The sequence below is a fragment of the Psittacula echo genome (assembly GCF_963264785.1).
Source record: "Psittacula echo genome assembly, chromosome: 3".
NCBI classification, from domain to species: domain Eukaryota; kingdom Metazoa; phylum Chordata; class Aves; order Psittaciformes; family Psittacidae; genus Psittacula; species Psittacula echo.
Window position 1 is genome coordinate 95,108,785 of NC_137736.1, and position 24,122 is coordinate 95,132,906.

A 24,122-nucleotide genomic window follows, 5' to 3' on the forward strand; every position below is an offset into this window, starting at 1 on the left:
TTTCTGATACATTTTTCTGCTTTCTGACACATATTTCTGCTTTGACTCTCCTTACTATCGATTATAACAATTGTGAGTGCTAGCAGATATTTTTGGCTTTCCTTTACTCTGAAAACAAAACTCAATCTTATCCACTACCTGCCCCACTACTCTGAGCATACAAGAGACTCATCCTTTGGATGACTCTAGAAAGTACCACTGTTATACTAACCACCCAGGGTGCTCCTCTGCCATAATCTTTCCCTGCCTTTCCTAAGAAATAAGTCTTCCATAAACCCATTTTCTTGTTTCCTCACCATATTTTTTTATAATTATGACATATTATATCTTATATCATATAAGTACATATTTTATAAGTATCTGCCCTACTGGGAGCTGGGAGGTGATGGGTTTCTTACAGAGAGGTGGCAGGTGGGACTGGGAAGTGAAAGCTTTTAATTGTAACACTACACCTGTATTTCTGTAAAGGCACTGCCAACCTGTTTTACTGTGAGTAATTAAGTACTTGAGTCACACTCACCCACAGAGATATCTTTCTTTTCTTGCTGAATTTGGCATTTTAAATGTTTCAGCAAGTTCATCTTTTTCAAGAGAAAGACACTTGGAGACAGATTTTCTGCTTCAGCTGTTACCCAAAGCAAAAGCTGGTCAGAACCCATCTATGTAATTTTTGTGTGCAGGAATTTTCAGCAGCCATGTGAACAGCCAAACACATAAGGGTGACTCACAAGAACAAGAGTTTACCAGGATGGGCCCAAAATACATCATTACCTGGCAGTTGCTACCTGCCAGCTGACCCAGTGGTGTACTTGCAGCCACATATAAGAAACTCTGGAAAACATTTGGACTGCCTAGTTAATACACCTAGAATTATTATGCACAGCGAAGACTGCATTTTAAATGTCACTCTCCCTATATAAAACACATATGCCCTTATAATGGTGAAACTCTGATTATCTTTTTTTTTTTTTTTTTTTTTTTTTTAATAGCTTTAGGTAATAATTCTGGTCTGCATGAAGTAGGAAGATCTAATTTTGTTAAAAACATTATGTAATAACATATCCTTAGAAATTTGATAAGGCCTGTCTGTGCTACCATAAACATACCAAGTAAAGCCTTTGAATTAACTTCATTTGAAAGAGCTTGCTAAGAGCTAACACACATAACAGGATGGAATTGAATTACAGTGGCCTAATAAATTATCAGCCATTAGCTGAATTTCCTTAATTGCCTGTGGGCATGCTTTTAGTCCACCCCAATTGTGAGGTAATAAACGTCAACGAAAGAAATTTCAGAAGAACATTCTAAGCCTAAATAACAGTAAGGAGTCTAAATACTATGTTGGACTGGTGCCCATGTCCTGGAATGATATTAGCTAGATCATCAAGTGATTATTCAATTCATGTTTATAATGCTATTTGTGATATGGTACTTGAACCACAGGCAATGAGGCAAAGGTAGAAAAGCTAAGTGATGTGAGGTGGGAAGAAGAGATACTAATGAGTCTCAAATTAGCAGCCCTGAAAATCCTTCTCATGGCAGGTTTGAAACATCTAAAACATATTAAAATAAGGGAAGAGAATGGGGGGAAAAAAAAAAAAAAAAAAAAAAAAAAAAAAACCACCAAAAAAACCACAAAGAAACAAACAAAAAGCCCAAAACCAAACCCACTTGCCAAGATAGAAGGCAGAGGGTTTTCAAAACTACAAAATCTAGAAATTTGAAATAAATGCATTTCTTGAAGAACTTCTGTGGTGTTTAAGCCCCACTGTGTTTACTTGCTGGTATTTTTCAGTTGGCTAGCAATGGAATATGATTCTGTTTATTTAAATAATCTTAATAACTTTAAAATTTATACATATATTTATATTGGTCTAGCATATTTCAAAGTTACAAAGTTAATATAAATTACAATTCTATTGTGAACATTTAGGTAGCAATTAAGTCTCCAGATTATTTGTCACTATCCAAAATTCTGATTGAATTAATTCATATAGATCTATAAAGACAACTAGATCATCATTTGGATTTTCATTCACAACTTTTAAACAATGAACATTCCTAATCACTCATATTCTATCATGTTATGCCTAAAAATACATTTGAGTACTCCACCGCAACCCAACATTTTTGATCTTTGCAACAAATGTTACAACACGGAGTGACTTTGCAGTAACACATCTTAAGAAATAATTAACTTTTTGGAATCAAAGTGGGGTCTGATTAAGTGTTACTGGTTTTGAAGCTGGGCAAATATTGTAAAATTAAAAATTAACGTCTTGCAGTCTTCCTCGCTTATCTGGATTCTTTCAGGCTTCCCTAGTCCGACATCTACTTTCTGTAAGAAAATGTACTGCAAAAGTACTAGTTGACATACTTGGGATACTCATGGAAACGTGAATGATAAAACTGGACATGGAAATACTCACATAAGAATATGGTATTTATATATGAAAGGAAGTACCATTTGACACAGATAAAAGAGCTGGCTTGTAGAAGATATTTAATGAGCCATAAAAGAATTTCAATCATACTCTTTGCAGCTACAGTGAACTGTACACATATCATAGCACCACTGCATATGCTATATCAAATATACCTTTTTAAGGAATAAATACCCTTTGGCTTAGCAGAACAGGATCTCAGCCAGAGCTTTGCTAAAGGAAAATTTGACTAGTTAGCTACTGACACTCCATTTCTTCCCCTTCATTCACTTGTCTTTTCAATTCCTCTCTCACATCCATTTCATCTATCACTACCTGAAGCCCTTAATAATAAAAACGAAAAAAACTTTCTGAATAAACATCTCTTAGCACATCCATGCATATGCATACACTTATACACACAGAAATTATATTTGTACATAGGTACATAGCACCTACATATAGGTGTCATTACTAGAATAGCATATGTGAAACACAAAATGATATTTAAAAGACACAATAGTAAAATAGAAATTAATTCTTAGAAATGTTCTGTTAAAATTCGGGCCTGTTAAAAGTGCAAACATTGTTAAAATGTCTAAGTCCAAAATTTAAACACAGATTTGAATTTACTACAAGGAAAAGAGACCTTTCGAATAGGGAACATCATATTTTGTTTAAACTCCCAACCTCTCTACAGAACTATAGTCTACTACCAACTATTACTTCAGGTTGCTATTATAAATACCTCTACTGTGTTTCTCTTTCTTCTGTTCCTCAGCCAATTTCTCTTGCAAAATAAAGGCATTTTTTAAATTGAATGTCTTAAAATTTAAGATTTCAAACTAAAGAAATGCTGAGACTTAAAATTTAGTGTTTATATGCAATTTAATTGCTGAGGAATAATGTTCTACAAAGTGTGAAATTATCTTTCATGCATATAAATGTTTGTAATCACTACTTGGAATACATTGAATGCAGAAATCCATTTTCATTGCAAGGTAAGCTTTTACTACTATTTTTTCACATGGATGTTGATATGGACAGACAAATAAAGGCCTAACAAAGGGAAACAAGGAAAGAAGGATAGCAGGAGGAAGGATGGGAGGGAGGGAGGGAAAGGGGAGCTAGGAAACATGGAAGGGAGAGGAGAAGGAACAGAGGGTGGGAGGGATAATTAAGAGATAGATAAAATCTAACAATGCAAAAGGAAGATTATACATTCTGGGACCAACAGTGAGAAGTTCTATAGTGTAAAGAACCCAAATACTCAGAAATGACATAAGAGAAGGTATGGGATATAATATTCAGTCACACAATATTAAATATGTCTCCAATTCAATGCAAATTTGAAAAGGTAACTGTGATGCAAACATATACCTACTAAAACATATTCACTGTTGATGAGCCACACTGTAGCCATGTGTTTGAAGGGACTAACCCTCATTGAATCTTGTTCACTCACATTCAATGCAGTTAAATTTAAGGACAGAGAACTACTAGGATGTGGAGCAGAAATCAGACATTACATAAAGAGGAAGGAATAAAAAACCCTCGATAATTCAGAACAGTAAAAGAAGACTGAAGAGTGGATGTGAACTTAAATGTATCATGAAGGGATAGATGCCAATGGATGAAAGAACTACAGAAGCTCAAAAATTACATCAGCATAAAAATAAATAAGTGTAAACTGAATGCATTATATACTTACGCTATAAATTACAAGGTTGTGTGACATGAATTTTGCAGCAGCAAGATAGTGGATACATAGTCCCATAAGGTCTGGTGTGAACACCAAATTCCTAACTGGTATATGTTTTTAGGAATTTGTCCACAGCTACTGAAAGTTTTACTCCTGGCTCAGGCAGTCACCACATCACAGTAAACGAAGCTGTCATGGTGAGTTACAGAGAGAAAGGTAGCATGTCGATTAAGCATAATGATGTGGCAATTAGCTTCTGATTTCAACTTTCTAAATATGTGCCACAAAATAAATAAAAGGATGCAAGAAATTTAATCTCTTCATCCTCTATTAAAAAATGGAGTACATGGAAAAATGAAAAATATTTGACTACTCAGAAAATCTATTTGTCTTCTTTGTTCAGCACCTCCTTCTATTGATCACTATCAGTGCTGACAAATAGCTTGGAGCTGTGATCCTGAATTGATATTTAATTAAAATGAAGATCTATTCTAATTGTATGGTAAACACATCAGAGTTCTGTATGTAAATAATGTCAACAGATGAAGGATAAAAGAAGAATGTTAAATGTGTTAGAAAGTTTGCAAAGGGGCTAGGGAGCAAATCATGCAGAGAAAAGGAATAATTAAATTCTGTCTGTAATTTATTTTTAGACTGGATTCCACTCTTATTACACTGAAGTTTAAAGACTGTTTTGTTATTTGCCTTGCCAGAATGAATAAATTACATGAACAATATAGGGTTTGAAGGGGGGGTTAAATCACAAAAGTAATGTTTTCTTTGTCAAAGTGTGAAACCTATTTGTAGAATGAGTAAAGCATGTGTCTTCATGACATTGAAACTTACAAAATGAAATTATTGAATTGCCTTATAGAAAATGGCATTTTTCAGAGAACATTTAATCTCTTACTCTTGGTCAGCAACTTTCTGTCACCACACCCTTTCTCCAGACTCATCTATACTGTTAATAGAGAGCTCTTCTACTGACAACCCAGAGGACTCAATCAGGTTTTCTTTATCAGGTCCTTTACAGACAGATAGGAACAGCCTCATGTTCACAGGCCCTGGTCTTCAGGTCCTCAACATTACCCCCAGTATTTGCTGGAGGGACAAAACTGCTGGACATAAGCAATCTGAGAGGTTCCTGAAGTGTATTGATGATAATGTCCTCCTCCCAGTGATACAGGAGTCAATGAGATGAGGTGCTTTGCTGGACCTTATGCTCACAAAGAATGAGGAGCTTATTGGGGATGTGAAGGTCTAAGGCAGCCTTGGCTGCAGTGACCGTGAGATGGTGGAGTTCAGGGTCCTGAGGGCAGGGGGGATGAAAAGCAAGCTCACAGCTCTGAACTTCAGAAGAGCAGACTCTGGCACCTTCAAAAACAAAAAAGGAAGCATAAAGGCGGTGAAAGCAAGGATGGGTAACCTGGGAGTAATACAGAAACATTGTCTGAGCATCCAGGGACAAAGTTAGAAAAGTTAAAGTCCAAGTAGAACTGAATGTGGCCAGGAACGTCAAATGCAACAAGAAGGGTTTTTCTAATTGAATGGGTGACCAAAGAAAAGCTAGTAAAATGTTAACCCTCTGTTCAACAAGATGGGGGACCTAGTTACATGGGACATGGAAAAGGCCAGGGTACTGAATGCTTCCTTTGCTTCATTCTTTACTAGCAAGACCAGCCATCAGGAATCCCAGAGACCAGGAGTAAAGGCTAGAACAAGGAAGGGTTACTCTCAGTGGAAGAGGATCAGGTCAGGGAATACTTAAACAAACTGAACATAAATAAGTCCATGGGCCCTGATGGGCTGCACCCACAAGTGCTGAGGGAGCTGGCAGATGTCATTTCAAGGCCACTCTTGATAATCTTTGATTGATCATGGAGACTAGAAGTACCCAAAGACTGAAGGAAAGTAAATGTCACCTTCATCTTCAAGAAGTGCAAGAGGGAGGACCCCGTGAACTATAGGCCAGCCACCTTGATCCCTGGGAATGTGATGGAGCAGCTAATGCTGGAAACCATTCGCAGGCACATTAAGGACAAGATCATCAGGAGTAGTCATCATGGATTCACCAAAGGACAGTCATGCTTGACCAACTTGATAAGCTTCTATGATGAAATGGCTGGTAGATGAGGGGACTGTAGTGGATACTGTCTACCTGGACTTCACCAGCCAGTCTCTTCAATGCGTCTGTCAGGCCTCAGACACTGTCTCACGTAAGTATGGGCTGAATAAGCAGACATTGAGGTGGGTTGAAAACTGGCTCACTAACCAGGCCCAGAGAGCGGTGATAAGTGGCACAAAGTCTAGCCAGAGGACAGTGACTAGCAGTGTACCCCAAACGTCAGTACTGGCTCCAATCCTGTTCAACGCTTTCATTAATGACTGGGATGATGGGCTGAGTACACCTTCAGCAAGGGTACAAACTAGGAGGACTGGCTGATTTGCTAGACAGTTGTACTGCCATCCAGAAGGACCTCAGCAGGCTGGAGAAATGGGCTGACAGTGACTTAATGCAGTTCAACAAGGACACATGTCAAGTCCTGCACCTTTTGATGCAGCCCAGCATACGGTTGGCTTTCTGAGCTGCAAGCGCACACTGAAACCGGCTCATGTTCATTTGCTCATTGACCAACACCCCCAAGTCCTTCTCTGCAGGGCTGCTCTGAATCTCTTCTTTGCTCAACCTGTAGCTGTGCCTGGGATTGCTCCAACCCAGGTGTAGGACCTTGTACTTGGCATGGTTAAACTTCATAAGGTTGGCATCAGCCCACCTCACAAGCATGTCAACATCCCTCTGGATGGCATCCCTTCCCTTCAGTGCATCAACCGAACCACACAGCTTGGTGTCATCAGCAAACTTGCTCAATCCCACTGTCCATGTCACCGACAAAGATGCTGAACAAGACCGGTACCAACACCGATCCCTGAGGAACACCACTCGTTACTGGTCTCCAGCTGGACATTGAGCCATTGACCACAACTGTTTGCCTGCAGCCATCCAACCAGTTCTTTATCGACCAAGTGGTCCACCCATCAAATTGATGTCTCTCCAATTTAGAGACAAGGATGTCGTGTGGGACAGTGTCGAACGCTCTGTGCAAGTACAGGTAGATGACGTTAACTGCTCTACCCCTGTCCCTCAGTTTTGTAGCCCCATTATAGAAGGCCATCAGATTGGCCAGGCAGGATTTCCCCTTGGTGAAGCCATGCTGGCTGTCACCAAGCACCTTGCTGGTTTTCATGTGCCTTAGCATGCCTTCCAGGAGAGTCTGCTCCAAGATTTTGCCAGGCACAGAGTGAGACTGACTGCTCTGTAAGTCCCTGGGTCATCCATGTTTCCCTTCTTGAAAATGGGGGTTATATTTCCCTTTTTCCAGTCGTCAGGAGCTTCACCTGACTGCCATGATTTTTCAAATATGATGGTCAGTGGCTTAGCAACATCATTCGCCAGCTCCTTCAGGACCCACGGATGGATTTCATCAGGTCCCATGGACTTGTGTACATTCAGGTTCTTAAGATGGTCTCGAACCACATCCTCTCCTACAGTGGGCCTAGGGTCTTCATTCTCACAGTCCCTGCGTCTGTCTTCCAAGACTTGGGTGGTGTGGTCAGAGCATTTGCCAATGAAGACTGAGGCAAAGAAGTCATTAAGAACCTCAGCCTTCTCCAAATCCAGGGTAGCCAGTTCTTCTGATAGCTTCCGGAGAGGGAACACGTTGCTCCTAGTCTGCCTTTTATTCACAATGTACCTATAGAATCCCTTCCTGTTATCTTTCACATCCTTAGCCAAGTTTAATTCTAACTGGGCCTTAGCTTTCCTAACCTGGTCCGTAGCTTCCCAGGCAACATCCTTGTATTCTTCCCAGGCCACCTGTCCTTGCTTCCACCTTTTAGAAGCCTGTTTTTAACTTCAAAGTTTCTTCAGCAGCTCCTTATCCATCCAAGGAGGTCTCCTGGCCCTCCTGCTACACTTCCTTCTAGTTGGGATGCAGCACTCCTGAGCTTGTAGTAGGTTATCCTTGAATATCAACCAAGAGTCTTGGGCCCCCCTGCCCTCTAGGGCTATTTCCCATGGAACCTTACTAAACAGGTTCCTGAACAGGCCAAAGTCTGCTCTCTTGAAGTCCAGGGCAGTGAGCTTGCTGCATGCTCTTCTCACTGTCCTGAGGATCTCAAAATCAACCATCCCATGATCGCTGCAACCAAGGCTGCCCTGGAGCATCACATTTCCTACCAGCCCTTCCATCTTGGTGAGCACGGGGTCAAGCATGGCACCTCTCCTTGTCGGCTTCTCTATTACTTGCAGAATCCTCCTGGATTGCTTGTGCCGGGCCGTACCATCCCTCCAAAGGATATCAGGGTGGTTGAAGTCCCGCATGAGAACAAGGGCTTGTGAACGTGAGGCTGTTCCTATCTCTCTGTAGAGTCCTTCATCAACAGATTCCTCTTGATCAGGCAGTCTGTAACTGATCCCACAGTAATGTCTTCCATCACTTCTCTCCCTTTAACCCTGACCCACAAACTCTCTATTGACTGCGCACCTGTCCCCAGACAGAGTTCCATACTCTCCAGCCTATCCCTAACATAAATAGCAACTTTCCCTCCCTGGCTGCCAGGCCTGACCTTTCTAAAGAACCTGCAACCTTCCATTCCAACACTGCAGTCGTAGGAGCCATCCCACCATGTTTCTGTGACACTTATTATATCGTACCCCCATAGACGTGCACACATCTCTAATTCCTCTTGTTTGTTCCCCATACTATGGGTGCTTTTATAGAAGCATCTGAGCCAAGCTCCACATGAAGCCGGCTCATTGGCTGGAGCAGCTGGAATATCTCTACATTGCTCTGAGCATTTATTGTAGGTGCTGGCAACTGACTGGGTGTGTTGGGATGGAACGATGCCCCCCTCCCCCAACACATCTAGTTTAAAGCTTCCTTGACCAGTCGGGCAAGCCTCCTACCAAAACCAGTGTTCCCCTTCGTTATCAGACCAGCTCTACCAGCCTCCAGTACACCTGACCTCCTGAATCGAGTGCTGTGTTCTAAATACCCAAACCCCTGGCTATGGCACCACCCTTTTAACCATTTATTCACCTGGCCAATCCTCCTAGCCTTTTTAAGGTCCTCCCCTTCATCCTGGAGAATTGATGAAAAGACAATCTGAGCTCCAGAGCCCTTAACCACCTCTCCCAGGGCTCTGTAGTCCTTCTTAATGTTCTCTGGGCTGCTGCTGTCTATATCACTAGCACCCACATGGATAACTAGAAGTGGGTAATAGTCAGTGGGTCTTACTAGAGGAGGAAGCCTCCCCGCAGCATCCCTCGGCAGTGCCCGTGGTAGGCAGCACACCTTCCTTGAGACTGGGTCAGGCCGACAGATGGGTGCCTCTGTTCCTTTCAAAGCAGAGTCCCCTACTACTGCAACTCACCTCTTTTTCCCGGCAGGACCAGTACAGATCTTGTTTATCAGTGCATCAGCCAGTTGTTCATGGTGTGAGTGTGTTTCCTCATTAGTCCCCTGCAGAACTGCAAAGTGGTTCTGGGTGGGCACAACAGATGCAGGAGGAAGCCCCTTGTTTTTAACTATTCTCTTTCTCCTTTTTTTTTTTTTGTGTGTGTTTTGTTTGTTTGTTTTCTGTTGTTGTTTGTTTTGGGGTGGCTTTTTTTTTTGTTTGTTTTGTTTTGTTACTATTTCCCATCTTCCCAGGCTTACAGCCTCCTTCTTTCCTCCATGAGCTACAGGGGACACTTGAGGCCCCTGCACAGTTTGGGCCTGGAGCAAGCTACCTCTCAGCTTCCCTGATATCTTGCAGCCCATTAACAGCATCCCGCAGCTCAGCCACCTGCTGCAGGAGGACCTCCACCAGGGAGCACCGAGTGCAGCCCTGCCCGTTATGCACTGTTCCTCAGGAGACCAGTGCAGGCACTCTCTACACTCCGAGCTCTGCACTGCAGCCTCCCCTCACATCGGCTCTGTCTGGGTGCCTACGCTGGTCACCGCCGGGGCAGCCAGAGCAGAGCTCCCAGGCCGGGCGCTGGTCGTACGGCGAGTACTGACCATGTCTCACAAACTGCCTCAACCCACCCTGGTCGCTCACGCTCCCTGGGGCAGGTTTTTAACCAGGCAGGGCTGGTGCCGCTCCTCGTGGCTCCGCCCCCTGTGAGTCAGCTGCTCGTGTCAGCTGAGCTGCCGGCTCCTGGGCGAGTCCTGTCGAGGACTTGAGGCTCCCTCGGTGGCTCTGGCCGCTCAGAGTTGAGGCTCCTGGACGCTGAGCTTCCCCCTGCTCAGGTGTTGAAGGCGTCCTCTCTCGAGCTACTCACCTCAGCAATTCAGAAAACACTTTGTCCTGTGTGGGTGGTTAAGCACTGGCACAGGTTGCCCTGGGAGGTTATGGAGTCTCCATCCTTGGAGATATTCAAGAGCCATCTGAGCAACAGGCTCTAGGTGGTTCTGCTCGAGCAGGGGCATTGGACCAGATGATGTCCTGACCTATTTTTTCCTTACTGATACAAGCAGTACCTGTAAGTTCTTAAAAGATTTTAGTTTTGGCAATACCTCTTTGAAAAACAGTTCCAAAACATGAGTGAAGAAAAAAATGCTCAGGATTAGGGTGTATGCACACATTCACCACAGCTTTTACTTGTGTCACTATTTGGGGAGGAGGTCAAGGAAAGATCAGATCACTTTAAATAATATGACCTCTATAATCCTAAGGTCTGTGCATCATAAAGATTTTCCTCCCCTCAGCTGAGATTCTAGGATCCAAATTATATTCAGTAGGAAGCCTTCACTTTTTTTACTGGCACTGAAAAAGCATTTGAGAAAGATATGTGTTCATTAAATCCTAGTTCTTAAATTTGATTAATTTTCCTAAGTGGTTTTAAGTATTTTTTTTATTATTTTTATTTTAAGACTTTGCATACTACATTCTAATGTAAATTTGCTTTAAAATGACAACTCTGAAATACAGTCATCTTTAAACAGAATTATGTTTTGTTTCTCTTTCTTATCATAATTGTGCTTACCATATTGTAATTACATTAACTGCTCTTCAGTTCATCTTTGCAAGGGCAAAACCATCAAAGGTAATCATGTCATAGTAGAATGCAGTGCCAGCATGTTACTGACCTGTGAATTATTTCTTCTACTGCGGGATATTCAAATAGATCTGACTTCAGACCAGTAATCTCAGTTAATGTCTGTAGGAGTTACTTTTCCACTTTTTGTCTGGAAGCAGAGAAATGAGTGTATAGGTTAAACAGTAAGGTGTGACAGCTCCACTGACTTCAATAGTAGTTCGACCAAGAAAATGATATTAGTCCAAATTCCAGGATGAAAATTTTGTAGCATCCAAAACCTTGGAACAGACATGGTTAAATTGCCATGGAACACCACAGTGAGCTAAACCATGGAAAGTGAATGGACGGTTTACTTAAATAAGATTATTTTTCTGTGTTTTCTGTGGTTTACCCCAGTCAGGGACATGCAAAGAGTAAGAAGAGTTCAGCTTTAGGTGAAACGCATTAAGCTGAACAGCTGGCTTATATTTCAGCCTTAAGGAATGGTTCCTGCATATAAAAATGAGGTTTGGGATGCATTGTCAGGGCTGTGTATGTGTGTGCATGGCATGTGAGCTCACCCACATCCCTGCATGGTCAGACTGTCTCCCATCAGCAATCTACCTGATGACTTGGTAATCATCAGTTTAAAAACACCAGCAGAAGATACTATCTTTTTTCTTCTTTTTTTTTTTTTTTTTTTTTTTAATAAATATCAAACTAAGCTTGTCCTCAGATGTGCAGCAAAAGCTCGGCTGGGTTCCTACTTTCATATGCATTCATTTACCTCACTTCCTAATGATAAATATACAGCACAGCCAATTTGTCTCATATATCTTTTTGTCTTCCTTTCTTTACCCAAAATATATTTTGTTTCACCTATTCAAGAGTGTAATTGTATTTCACTCACTTATAAGAAAGTCCTTGATAATTCACTCTTGCCTCAGGCTCTCTGAGTTATGCCTCTTTTCACTTTCATGACAAAAACATAATAACAGTGTTTCAGGGGTAATATTTTCAGTGGCAAGATGTACTTGGAAAACTATACAGTGCTGAAAAAAAAAAAAATGGAAGGATCCTCTCATAGCTTGGCTTTTCTTCATGAAATGTTGATCATTCCTGTGATATTCCACACTGACAGTGTTGTTTCTCTGGGTCAAATTTTGTTTGGTTGTGAAACATTGCCCAGTACAGGTGAAGTTTGACTTTTATATTTGAAGGAATAGAATCATAGAATCATAGAACAGCTAGGGTTGGAAAGGACCATAAAATCATCTAGTTCCGACCCCCCTGCAATGGGCAGGGACACCTCACACTAAACCATGCCACCCAAGGCTCTGTCCAACCTGGCCTTGAACGGCCTGGCCTAAGGATGAAGCATTCACAACTTCCCTGGGCAACACATTCCAGTTCCTCACCACCAGCTAAAACCATCTTATTTTCACATCCGTACGAATAAAACAAGAGTTTATCTGGGAATTTGTGCTCCTTCCCTCACTCCTTAAACCTGTACATGGATGAAGACTGCAGAAAAAGATTTCTGGCAATCGACTGGTATGACTGGCTTTGATCAGAAAATGCTCATTAGAAAAAAGCAAAATGTTTTGTGAAAACACATAAATTTTGGTTAACTTTCCTTATAAATTGACAGATGGAAAGCCTTCAAATAAGAGCAAAATGAAAATCCTTATGTCTGTTTCTCAAACTGTTAATTTTAGATGCTATGCAGAACTTCAAACTAAACTGGACTATAAAGCAAAATACATTTGAGTTGTATTATATATGACTTAAAATGTTAAAATTCTGACATGTTAATTTGACTTCCCATGTGGTTCTGGTAGGTGTTTAGATGGGCAGAAACATTCAGCTTTTTACCAGTTTGTGCTCTTTATAAATGAAAACGAATAATCTGTTTCTTCCATAATCCTGGTCATATTATAGCTTGTTTTCATTCTTTGATGTTATACACAAGATTTTAAGAGTTCTGAGTATCATGAAGTGTCAGGTGGAAAGAATAAAGTCTGATTCAAGCAATTTGCAGTCTATGTAAAATATTGGAACAGCTATGTTAATAACTATTTTTCCTGTGTACTGTCTTATTAATGAGCTATTCTGTAGTCTATCAAGATCTGTATGTTGTGTTTATTTCAAGAGCTGTGGAAACTAACTGTAAAGTTTCATGATCACTTTAAATCTGTTCCTTCTTCTTTGCTTTCTTAATATGGTGTAGTACATCTTAATAATTTTTAATTTCTTAATTTTGTGTCATAAGAAATGTAAAATAACATAGCATAGCTGCTGATTGTTCTTCAGCTGCTACAGAAGCACTGTAGGGGCAGAATAGAATGTACTGTATAATGTGGAAAGGGGAAAACAAATGAGGCTGGTAAAATTAGATTAGTAAGTAACAGTTCATTCCAGTAGCAGTACGTTTTGGTTTCTGAACCAAGCAGATCTATTAAAGAAACACAGTATCTTTTGAAGGAGGTAAGGACAAACACAGGTGTAGGTCAAGACACCAGGAGCAAGTTAGCTTCTCAAGTGTAAGTAGTATACTTGAGGAGCTGTATGGAGCAGGTATCCAAATTGATGGAAGTCCTGTAAAAGTAAAGACATTGGTTTCTGTTCTTTCAACCAAATCCATAAGGATACTAGAAACCATCATTACAGACCCAGCCATTACTTGACAGTAATCTATATGAACATAGATCAAAAAAAAGCTTTAAAAACTTGAGTTGTAAATAGTATTACAGAGTAAACTAATTTGGTCCTTACTTACTCATCCTTTTGCAATTGTTTTCTGAATACCTTCAGCTAGTACCTAACACACAAATAAGAAATACTAAGGAATATTCAGAGGAATAATTTATGAAATATCTATGGAAAGTGTATTTTTATTTGCCATATTGGAAAATAACAGCTGCATTCAAATTTAAGGAACAAAAATATACATAGTAATGCACAGACCAGTTGAGAGGTGCTGCTTTGATTACTATATATTCACAACAAACTTCACAAATCACTAAATGCTCAAAAAATGACAGAATAGTGACTATACATGGAGCAGGAGGGGAAGAAATACAAAAAAAGCCATAGCCCTTTAAAATATTTTCAAACAGAAAGCCAAAGCATGCCAAGATACTAATCACAAGTTGTTTGTCCATCTCCAGGAATCCCAATAGTAATAAGCTTGGCTTTCAGCTTTAGAAGATCTTTTCCCAGCATTGAAAGACAGGTATAAGAAGAAGTACTCTTTTCATCACCTTGTGTTATCTGAATATGCAGCATAAATTCTTACATAGTAAATAAATATTTCCCAGTGGTGTAAACAAATCAATAGCTCTGAAATATGTATGTCTCATTTGAAATTATTGTTGTGGATACAAAAAAAAGTAGAGACCAAAAAGGCGGTTTTTTAAATGAAAGTACACAAGAAAAAGTAAAATGAATAAACTATTCAATAGTCAATTTGCGGAATATCTAATCCCAGATATTCACCACTGGTTGCTTCTTCTTTCTTTTCTCCATCCCCTTCTTACTTCATCCTTATGTTTTCCAGCTCTATTTTCATCCCTGAATCCTTTGGGGTGATGAATGTTTCCTGTCCTGCATGCTGCCAGTGCCCTTCAGAAGACTGCAATCATGACACAAGTTCCAGCACCAGCAGGAAGTTAATGGATGGAGGATATACTGTCTTGGGGCACTCAAGCTCACTGTGGAGTGGCAAGAGGACAGCTCAACAGCTGGAAAAGAACATCTCCTTGTACTTGTTTGAGCTCTGCAAAAGGAATGAGGAATAAACCAGTAAGCAGTTGCACCTTCTGCTGCACTGTAAATTATATTCTTGCCAGGCCATTGTGTAAAGTCTTTCAGTTTCCTGAGAGATTTCCTGATGGGTCACAGTACTGGAAGTGACACCTACAGCTATTGGAAATAATGGCCCATAGCTGCAGCAAAACAGAATTAACGGCAGCACTTTTTATTTAGGATAACAGCCTGGTAATCCATAGCATCACTTCAGAGTGAGTTCATACAACAAAACCAAACAAGCAGACAGACAGCTTGAGTTGTGAATAAAATAAAAGTTGGTTTGTGTTTTTTTTTCACATTCTATCATCATTATTTTTCATTTTTTTCTCTCCTTTTGAGAAAGCAAAAGTGGTACAGATAAAGCTAAGTGGATTTTAGTAAGAATCACCGTATTGTGCTACTGTAGCCATAGCTCAGAGAAAACCCATTTTCAGAGAAAAAAACATTTCTGTCACCAGTGAATAATTATGGGATACATTGCTGAAAACTCGAGTTTTTTCTACAGCAGATGTAATATCAATATTTTACTTTTTACAGAGTCCTACCTGTTATTTCAGTCTTTATATAAAAGTAAGAATAATTCTCCATGACATTTCTTCAATATCATTTTTGATCTCTCATGGTATCTCTCCTACAGGAATATCAGCTAGTGCAGTAACATGTTATCACTTGTGTAATACTCTGACGCACCTGACTAAACTGTGTTCCTGCAGACACTTAAGGTGAAGGAAAAGTCTGGTTAAAATGTAGTCCAGAGAAGCCACAATATTTTCTTTATCAGGAAATTGGAAAGGTGTATATAATATTTCCCTTGTTTTCTTATGTCACGCCCATGGAGCTATGGAATATATAGCATGAGCAGGCTTTACCTAGAAATTAAGGTTTCTTTAGCTGTCATCTGTCACCTATATATTTAAGCTCTCATTATGTTGAGCAGTGGTCAAGGGCTCCAGTCAGTGTCACAGTTCATATGGATATCTAATTCCTTTTAAAATGATATAGGGTACCTGTGATAGCTTCAAAGACTAGGCAAATATGTCAGCACATACACAGGAAGGAAATGCTTTGCTAGACCAACAGCTGGAGGGTGAGGCACCCAAAGGCTTTTTAAACAGCTCTAATTGGTCATGTTCAAGCAGCTAACTTGCAGCCCAGGTTGCCAGTCAGTTGAACCATTTTCTAGGCTCCGTTAACTGTATGGATTAAATTTCTGTTGACTGCAATGCAAGCTGATACACAAAATTCACATTGAGTGGTTCAAATCTCCAAGCGAATCCTTCTCAGTTTCTCTAAACTAGAGAACAACAGTCCTGTGGAGAGAGCTGAACTAGGTCTGTACAGGAAACAGTTTTGATAGGAAAAGTTCAATCTCATGTCCTGGGTCTAGTCAGCCTAGCAGGCTGCCCTGCAGCATGGCCATCCGGGTTCCCTCTCCAGCAGATCTGTCCATGGGTCTCTGCAGAGAGCTGTAAGGAGCCAGGCAGAATCTCTGGGCATAGAAAGTGTTTTGTCGTTGTACCTACCCAGTGCTACCAATTTTTGCTCTCATTCCCAGCCACACACATCTCATTATGCTTTGACATTACTGTTGCTATCTGAATTTCAAAAGTTTTTATTTTATGGGTAATTTGCAATATTTAACTTAAATAAATTGGAAGACATAACAACTAGCAAGTAAAGCAATAGAATATCTGCACAACTTCTTTGTTCCTCATTAAACAGCTGAATCCTTGAGGATTTATTATTATTGAAGCTAAAATGATCCAACTGCACTTGGGGTTGCAAACTCTTTGTCAAAATTCAGTCAAATACTAATGGAAGCATCCCAGTCTAGAAATCTAGAAAAGATAAAAGAAAGTTAACAAAGGAATTTCTTAGACACCCTTTGTAAAATTGAGACGTAATCAAGGAAGCAAATGATTCAAAATAGATGTGAAAATTAATGATAACTATCTGATGCTATTTAAACAGACAATGACCATCAATAAAAAGGAAGGTTTAACAAATGTGTTTCCTCACAAAAAATATATTAACCACTTTTCACAGTCTGAATCCTTCATCAATCAATAATAGATAATATTTACTCTCTCCTGCTGGGAAGCCTTTTTTATATTTTTAATGGAATACATTGAATGTAGGTTACCATAGTTACAGCAGAATTTCAGAATGAGTTTTGTTTTATCATAATTGCTGCATATTAGTATATAAACAGCTGAACTCCATCTTCCACTGGTAGCACTAATTTGTGCCTAGAGACAATTCTCTCCCTTCAGAAAATTGAACAACAGCTTAAAATATGCTATAAGTTTGTGCTCCTCCCCAGAGGAAATGGAAAGTTTCTACAAGTCAAGCTGTTTCTTGTTAGAGCCTGGGACTGCTGGGATCAGTAGCACAGAAAGGTGAAGTTGCAAAAATCCATCACCAACAGTAAAGGGAAATTAAAACTGTTCCCTACCCCACCCAAGACATATTGAATTATAACCATATTATTTCCCCTCACTATTGTTTCTGAGCAGACCTGGACACTAATGAATTTGGCTGGGAGTTTTACAGAACCATAAGAGAGTTTGGAAACTAACAAGGAATAATAGGCTCTATAAAGATCCCAGTTTTTATGCTCATAGTGTTTTTTAACATAGGAAACTATTTTTCCCAGGTTACAGAGTCTAGGAAAGAATTGCTGCTTCATCATGGATCCCTTATTCATCCCCGTAAAGACTAGTGCTCATCATATAAGTGGTTTGTTCTCTAGAGAGAGGAGTTGTGAGAGTAATTTTTTCCACTGTGAATTATAGAATTTTTTATCTCTCCTAGAAATATTGAAAAACATGAAGTGATAGCATCACAGAAAATGCTGTACAAGGTAGGAATCAAACCCAGAAATTAAAAAGCCTAACTAAAATCTTAACTAACTCAACTGCCCCCTCTAAGAAATTACACATGCAGGTCTTCCATTGCATTCTTGTATTGCTCCATGTTGAGAAAACTACTAACTCAACTGCCCCCTCTAAGAAGTTACACATGCAGGTCTTCCATTGCATTCTTGTATTGCTCCATGTTGAGAAGTCAAACGAAACTTCATATAATACTTACACTGAAATGCTTGAAAAGCCAGCAGACCTGAAGTGGTGGCTGTTATGATTCCCTATACAGAAGAAAAGTCTTCCAAGACTAGTCAATGACTGACAGCCCAACAAGATGTTTTCTGTTTCTTTAAAATGCCATGATCCTGTAAGTAAAATGCAAAGGGAAAGACAGCATGTCATATAAAATATGGAAGGACAAGGAAATAATGTCAAGTCAAAGACTGCCTTCTCTAGTGTGACAGCAACCACACAGATCAGTGGATTCTAGGAGACAGTAGTCTTAAACATGCTACAGTTTCATGACTACAGTTTGGTAACTGAAGATGACTCAAGTGGCACTGAAAAAAAGCACAGTAACTAGTAATACCTATTGTTTATCTCATAGTCACAAGAGGAAAGCTTTTCATTAAGTTTATATATGACAAATTATAAAATCAATGTAAATCTGTCTGGTAGCTTTTCAGAGAAGCTTAGAGAAAACATCCTCATATCATGTTCTTTACTGCTTATGTTTTGGGGATCATTGTTATCAAAAAATGAATTAATGATTCATACTTCTTAGCTTTATCCCTTTTCCAGTGAAGGAGAGACATATCTTCATAATCTTTACCCTTGAGCTTTTACAGACAGGAATGTCCAAGAAAATATTAATTTTTCTTTTGAACATTGAACTTAGTAGAGGTTTACACAGTATTCTCACCTGATATGCTCCCTCTTCCTTAAAAGAACAAGGCAGGGTGATTTACCAAATCCTTCACACCCTAGCAGATTAAAAGGATCTCACAAACAGAAACCTTTCCTCACACAATTAAAAATGCTGAATACTTTAGCTCAAATCCAGACCTGTCTACAGAATGTCTGGGAAGAGAAAAAAGGGTGACATCTGTTGGATAAACCGCTATTTTTATCTCATTCAGCTCCAGTCTGGGGCCCATTTCCTTTATGTTTAGAGTTACAGCTGGCAGAATAAGTGATTTTTGTCATGCACTGAAAGGGCAGGTGTTTGTGCCCACCAACGGTGCCTCTTTATTGCTTTTAATGCATCTTTTGATGTTTGGTTCATTTTTGTGCCGTTACCCATTCTCAAACCTTTCATCTGGTAACACAAGATACTAACTGCAAAAGTGCATCGTGAAACCAAGTAAGATTCATGTTTGATAGTGTACAAACACACAGAAAAAGCCAGTCTTTATCCCCAAATCTTTTCCGCACAAATAGGCAAGCTCAAGACAAAGGATGGGAAGAAAAAAAAGAGCAGAGCATCTTGCCCAAGATAACATGAGAAGAGAGACCAGTCTCCTTCATTGCATATACTCTTTATAGACATTTTTAGGGTGAATTTTTTCCTACTGTTTTTGATAAATGTTTTTGCTACCAGTTTTCTCTTTTTACTCCATACCAAAAGGATTAGGTCAACCCTAAATTTAATGTTCCAGGCATGAGCAAGAGTACTTCAGTGCAGGAGCTGAATCTGCAACATACGAGAAGGAAAGGGAAATTTTCAATATCACTCAACAATTAACACCTTGGTCTCTTAAAGCTTGGCCCTCTGTTTTGAGGTCTGAATGACACATGGAGCAACACAGAATATACCTAGAATCTAGGGTTTAATCTTGACCATTAATGTGTAAAGAACTGGTATCTCCCACCAGCTCTATGTAGAATAAGAGCTCTCATCCACATCACGGGATTTCTCCAAATTTGTCAGGACTGAGCTCCTATTTCTTAGTACTTCTTTTCTTCACAATTATCTTCGTAGATTTGTTTTCTCCTATAAATTCTCCTTCATTCCTTATAACATCTAGGCACTTTAATGTAGACTATTCCAGTAACTGATTTGCTACCCATTTCCTTTGTTCGTCAGTTCTGCACAACAAAATCAGAGACATGAAGAAATAGACACTGCTACGCAAAGAATCGCAAGTATGTTGAGAAAGCACTATTAGTAAGAAATGGTGGGGAGGGAGAAAGTGTAGGGTGCCCTTTAAGGGATATTGAACCATTGACCTTAAGAGTTTTCTATTATGGTCCAGAGAGAAGTTACTAAAGCACCTCACCACAGGAAAGAAATGAGAAATTTTGAGGGCTATTGAGCACCGAATTCTCGTGGTGGCTCAGCAGAATGTTACTTAGAACAGGTATTCCTGTAATTGTGATACATCGGGGAAGTTTACTGTGTTCAATAGCCCCTCAAGTCATACTAATACCTCTCTAATGTTGCTAGAAATAGTATGCTGGACTGTCAAAGAGTATAGAATAAAACCTCTCTCAAGCCTGGTTGCAGATATTTGCAATTCAGCATATGTTGCTTGTATAGCTGGCTTTTTCCAGAAATAAGGAGGAGGTTTTGGATCAGGCCCTGAAAGATCTCATCTTACTGCAAGAGACTTTTATTGTTTCAAAATGTTTGAGGCTACTGTACTGCAACTTTAACCTTTCTCTTCTTGAACAGAAAGGGAGAGCTTTTATTTTTCAAACAAAACCTTAGCTATTTGAGATATCAACACAAAGAGCAGGAAATCCCCAACAGGACAGGTGCAATTTTAAGGCTGTAGGCCCATACATAGTGAAAACAGTTGGGAAGCAATCTTTCCCACAGTTTTAAGTCCAGATGCTATTATTATAGCATAAACATAATATAGCCAATTTGCAATTTCAATTAACAATAAACTATAACTATTTAATAAAAATGGAAAACAGATGGTAAAAATAAAACAAAATGCCCATGGCTATCAAATTTGCTCAAATTAAATGGAGGAGCAGGAAAGAAAAGCACATTCAATAAAAAAAGAAAAGAGTTACCAACCCTGAGGAGATTTGAAAGGACTAGAAGAGAGAAATGACCAGAATGCATTCTCCCAAAGTAACTTAAGCATTTTTATGTGCTTAGATTCAGTACTTCTGTACTGGAATTTTGACAAATTCTGTAAATAGAAACAAATATACAGAAAATGAGAAAAGTTTGGTGAAACAATATGGCAAGTGACAGTTAGATATCATTCAGATTTCCACACCGTAGGAGGTGCATGAATCATTGAATGGGTTAGGATCTTTTCATATGCTAAGAAGACAATTTAAGTGAGGAGGAAAAGGAGATAGTTGGAGTTTTCACAGTGTCAAATATGGAGGCTTCTGGTTTTTGTATTTTAAGTAGAGCAGATACTTGAAGTCCTGACAACCTGCAGTGGGAGCAAACCGTAAATAGTCATGTAACAAACAAAGGTCACAGCTTCTGACCTCTGTGATTATCCAGGGATATTTTACTAGCTGTAAACCATGTTCTTTCAAAGGAGTGATTCAGCATGGAATTCAATTCAATATGTCATTTCACACTAGACGTTGGCAAACTATTCTTGGGGAACATTTTAGCTAATAAGTTAGACCCTTTTTTTCGTTGACAGATTATTAGTAAAAATATTATGGTCCCCATAAATATGTTCATTTTGCTTAAGACATTGAAGTGCTTTGTACAAACATCTTTCAAACAGCTTGCCTGATGTAAATTTTTCATTTAATTATGTCTTTAACTATTCAACATGAATTATTTGTTTTTCAAAGGGCGTGATTGGCCAACCCAGTTTCATGGCAGTTTCCCTCACTACTTGCCTGAAGCAATAAATATCCATAAATGGATTGGGAGAATAGCTGGGGCAAATAGCAGACATCTGCATTCATAAGCAGGTGGGGGTTGTTTTGTAAGATTTTTGGTAAATGAATGGAGAAAAGCCATTCTCATATTATCCTGCAAACAGGAACACTGGCCAAATGTTCAATACAAGTTCAGCTGTAGACATGTATCCCTTTAACAGGTTTAACATGTGTCCCTTTAGCACAGTGAGGCACACTTTTGTGCACCTACAGTCATTCTTGCTATGTTTAAGACAAGCCAGGATATTTTGCTGCTAATCATATCTCCCCCTAAGGACTACTCCCTTTGGCAGTGAACACAGCTGAATTGAAAAGCAATTCAGGACTTGCCAGAATGCCTGTCAGTTTCTTCTGCACTTTCCAAGCTCAATTTCAAACAAACAGTACCATGATGATATAGCAAGTACTCAATACCAATACTTCAAGCCTCAGCAGAGAGAAACAGAACTGACGGTAAGACCCTTAATCAGGATGCATGAGCAAGCAACAATTCAGTTTACTCTTGTAGAGCTGTGCTGAGACAAATAAATCTTTCCATAAAGCTGCAGAAGCTCAGCTAAAAAAAAAAAAAAAAAAAAAAAAGCTGACTCTTTTTGAGCCCATAAGTTCAGATAAACCAAACCAAACCTGAAAGCTTTCCTGTAAAACTCAAAATCTCGCATTCTCATATTTTCCAAGTAATATGTTGCTCCTTCTGAGCCTTTCATTGTGGTGGCTATGACTTCAGTTGCTGTTTCAGATAATCCTTAAACATCACACCTAAACCGGTGACAAAAAGACAGATGCAATTCTAGCCAGTCCCATCACAAGGGATTACATGACCAGCTGTGATTTTACCCTTCCGTTTCACACACAAGCTCTGCTCTCTTATATACCTCTAAAAACCACAGATCCTTAGAAGTTTTTCACAGTTCAGTGCACCAGGCTTCCTTTGGTAGACCCTGTCCTGAAATGTCCTCTTCCTTGTCTGAGTCACCTGTTATGAGGATATGTAGCCTGGGCCTGTAGATGGAGAGAGACACACCTGGACCCCAATGCTAGGCACGAACCTTGTGTGAGCTGGATTTTCATATCTCTTAAAAAGCATCTACAAGCCAAAAAGACACCGTACCAGCTGACATATGACTCATGTTTAAAACAGGAGTCTTAAGAGTTCGACATATATGCTATATCACTCCCTGCAGTCTCCATTTTAAACTCCCATTTAAATAGGTACGAGAAATTAATTTAGGGATCTCAGTTTTCCTGGTTTTCCTGGTTTTCCCTCACTCTAGCCATCAATTTTAACCACAGCTACAGCCAGTGGGTAGTTTCATACATAAACAAAACCAGATGCTGCCCAGGGCAAAAGAGTACAGAATTCTGCAAAATCCTATCACCATGAACTCTCACAGAATTGTCCGGTGACTTATTCCTAAGTGGAGCTTTTAAACAGAAAAAGTACTAACATGATGTCTGGACTTGCACAGCTTCTCTTGCTGTTCTGCACTCTCTGTGCAGGATACTTGACTAGATGGGAACAAGGTGAACACTTTCTAATGACGGCAATTTAAAGCTGAGAAAAGCTGAATTGCAAAGTAATGTTATAATACCACGATTACCCTAGAACTGTGCCCCATGTTTAACAATAGCTGTCTGCAGTGCCATTAAAATAATGACTTTCAGATTTGCCAAGTCTTTTATTATGACAAATCCTGGCCACAAAAATCTTTAAGACCATTTTTTCAGTTGGCATAAATTGGTGTATGTCCACTGAAGTCACTGCATGAAGATATGACCTTTATGCTCAAAGAACCCAAAATGTTCAGCAGTTAAGTAAGCAGACAGCTTACCTAAGCTTCAGTAACATCAGATGTTATGACACATGGCTCAAATTTGTTCAGAGAAGCTGAAGTTATTTAAGCTGATATACTTAAAAGTACAGAAAAGTGTGAATTAAATGTGTATCATGTATGGGTGTACCTTCCTACTTAATCGGACCTATCACAGAAGTATCAGTCAACAACATGCTGTCACATGTCTGAATATATGTAATTCAAAAAATGAGGACAAATCTAGTCTTCTTTTTTACAGCCACCCTTAGCAGCCTCCCATAAAACCTGATAACCACAGCATTGTTACAATTTTCATCTTTTGCATATATGACTAAATGAGCCAAAGAAAAAACCCTAATTTGATCATCAGAACTTGCCATGTTTTACTGATACAGTAGCAGCAATATGTATGTCCTTGCTTTTATCAAATTGCAAGAGCAAATGCTGCTAACTGACCCCTCACCCTCCTAGAAGCTCTCCTAACTTTGATATAGCCACATATATAATATCAGAGGCAGAGCAGTGATGTGGTGGTGAATGCTGTCTTTTCATTGAATTCCAGCATAGCTCAGATAA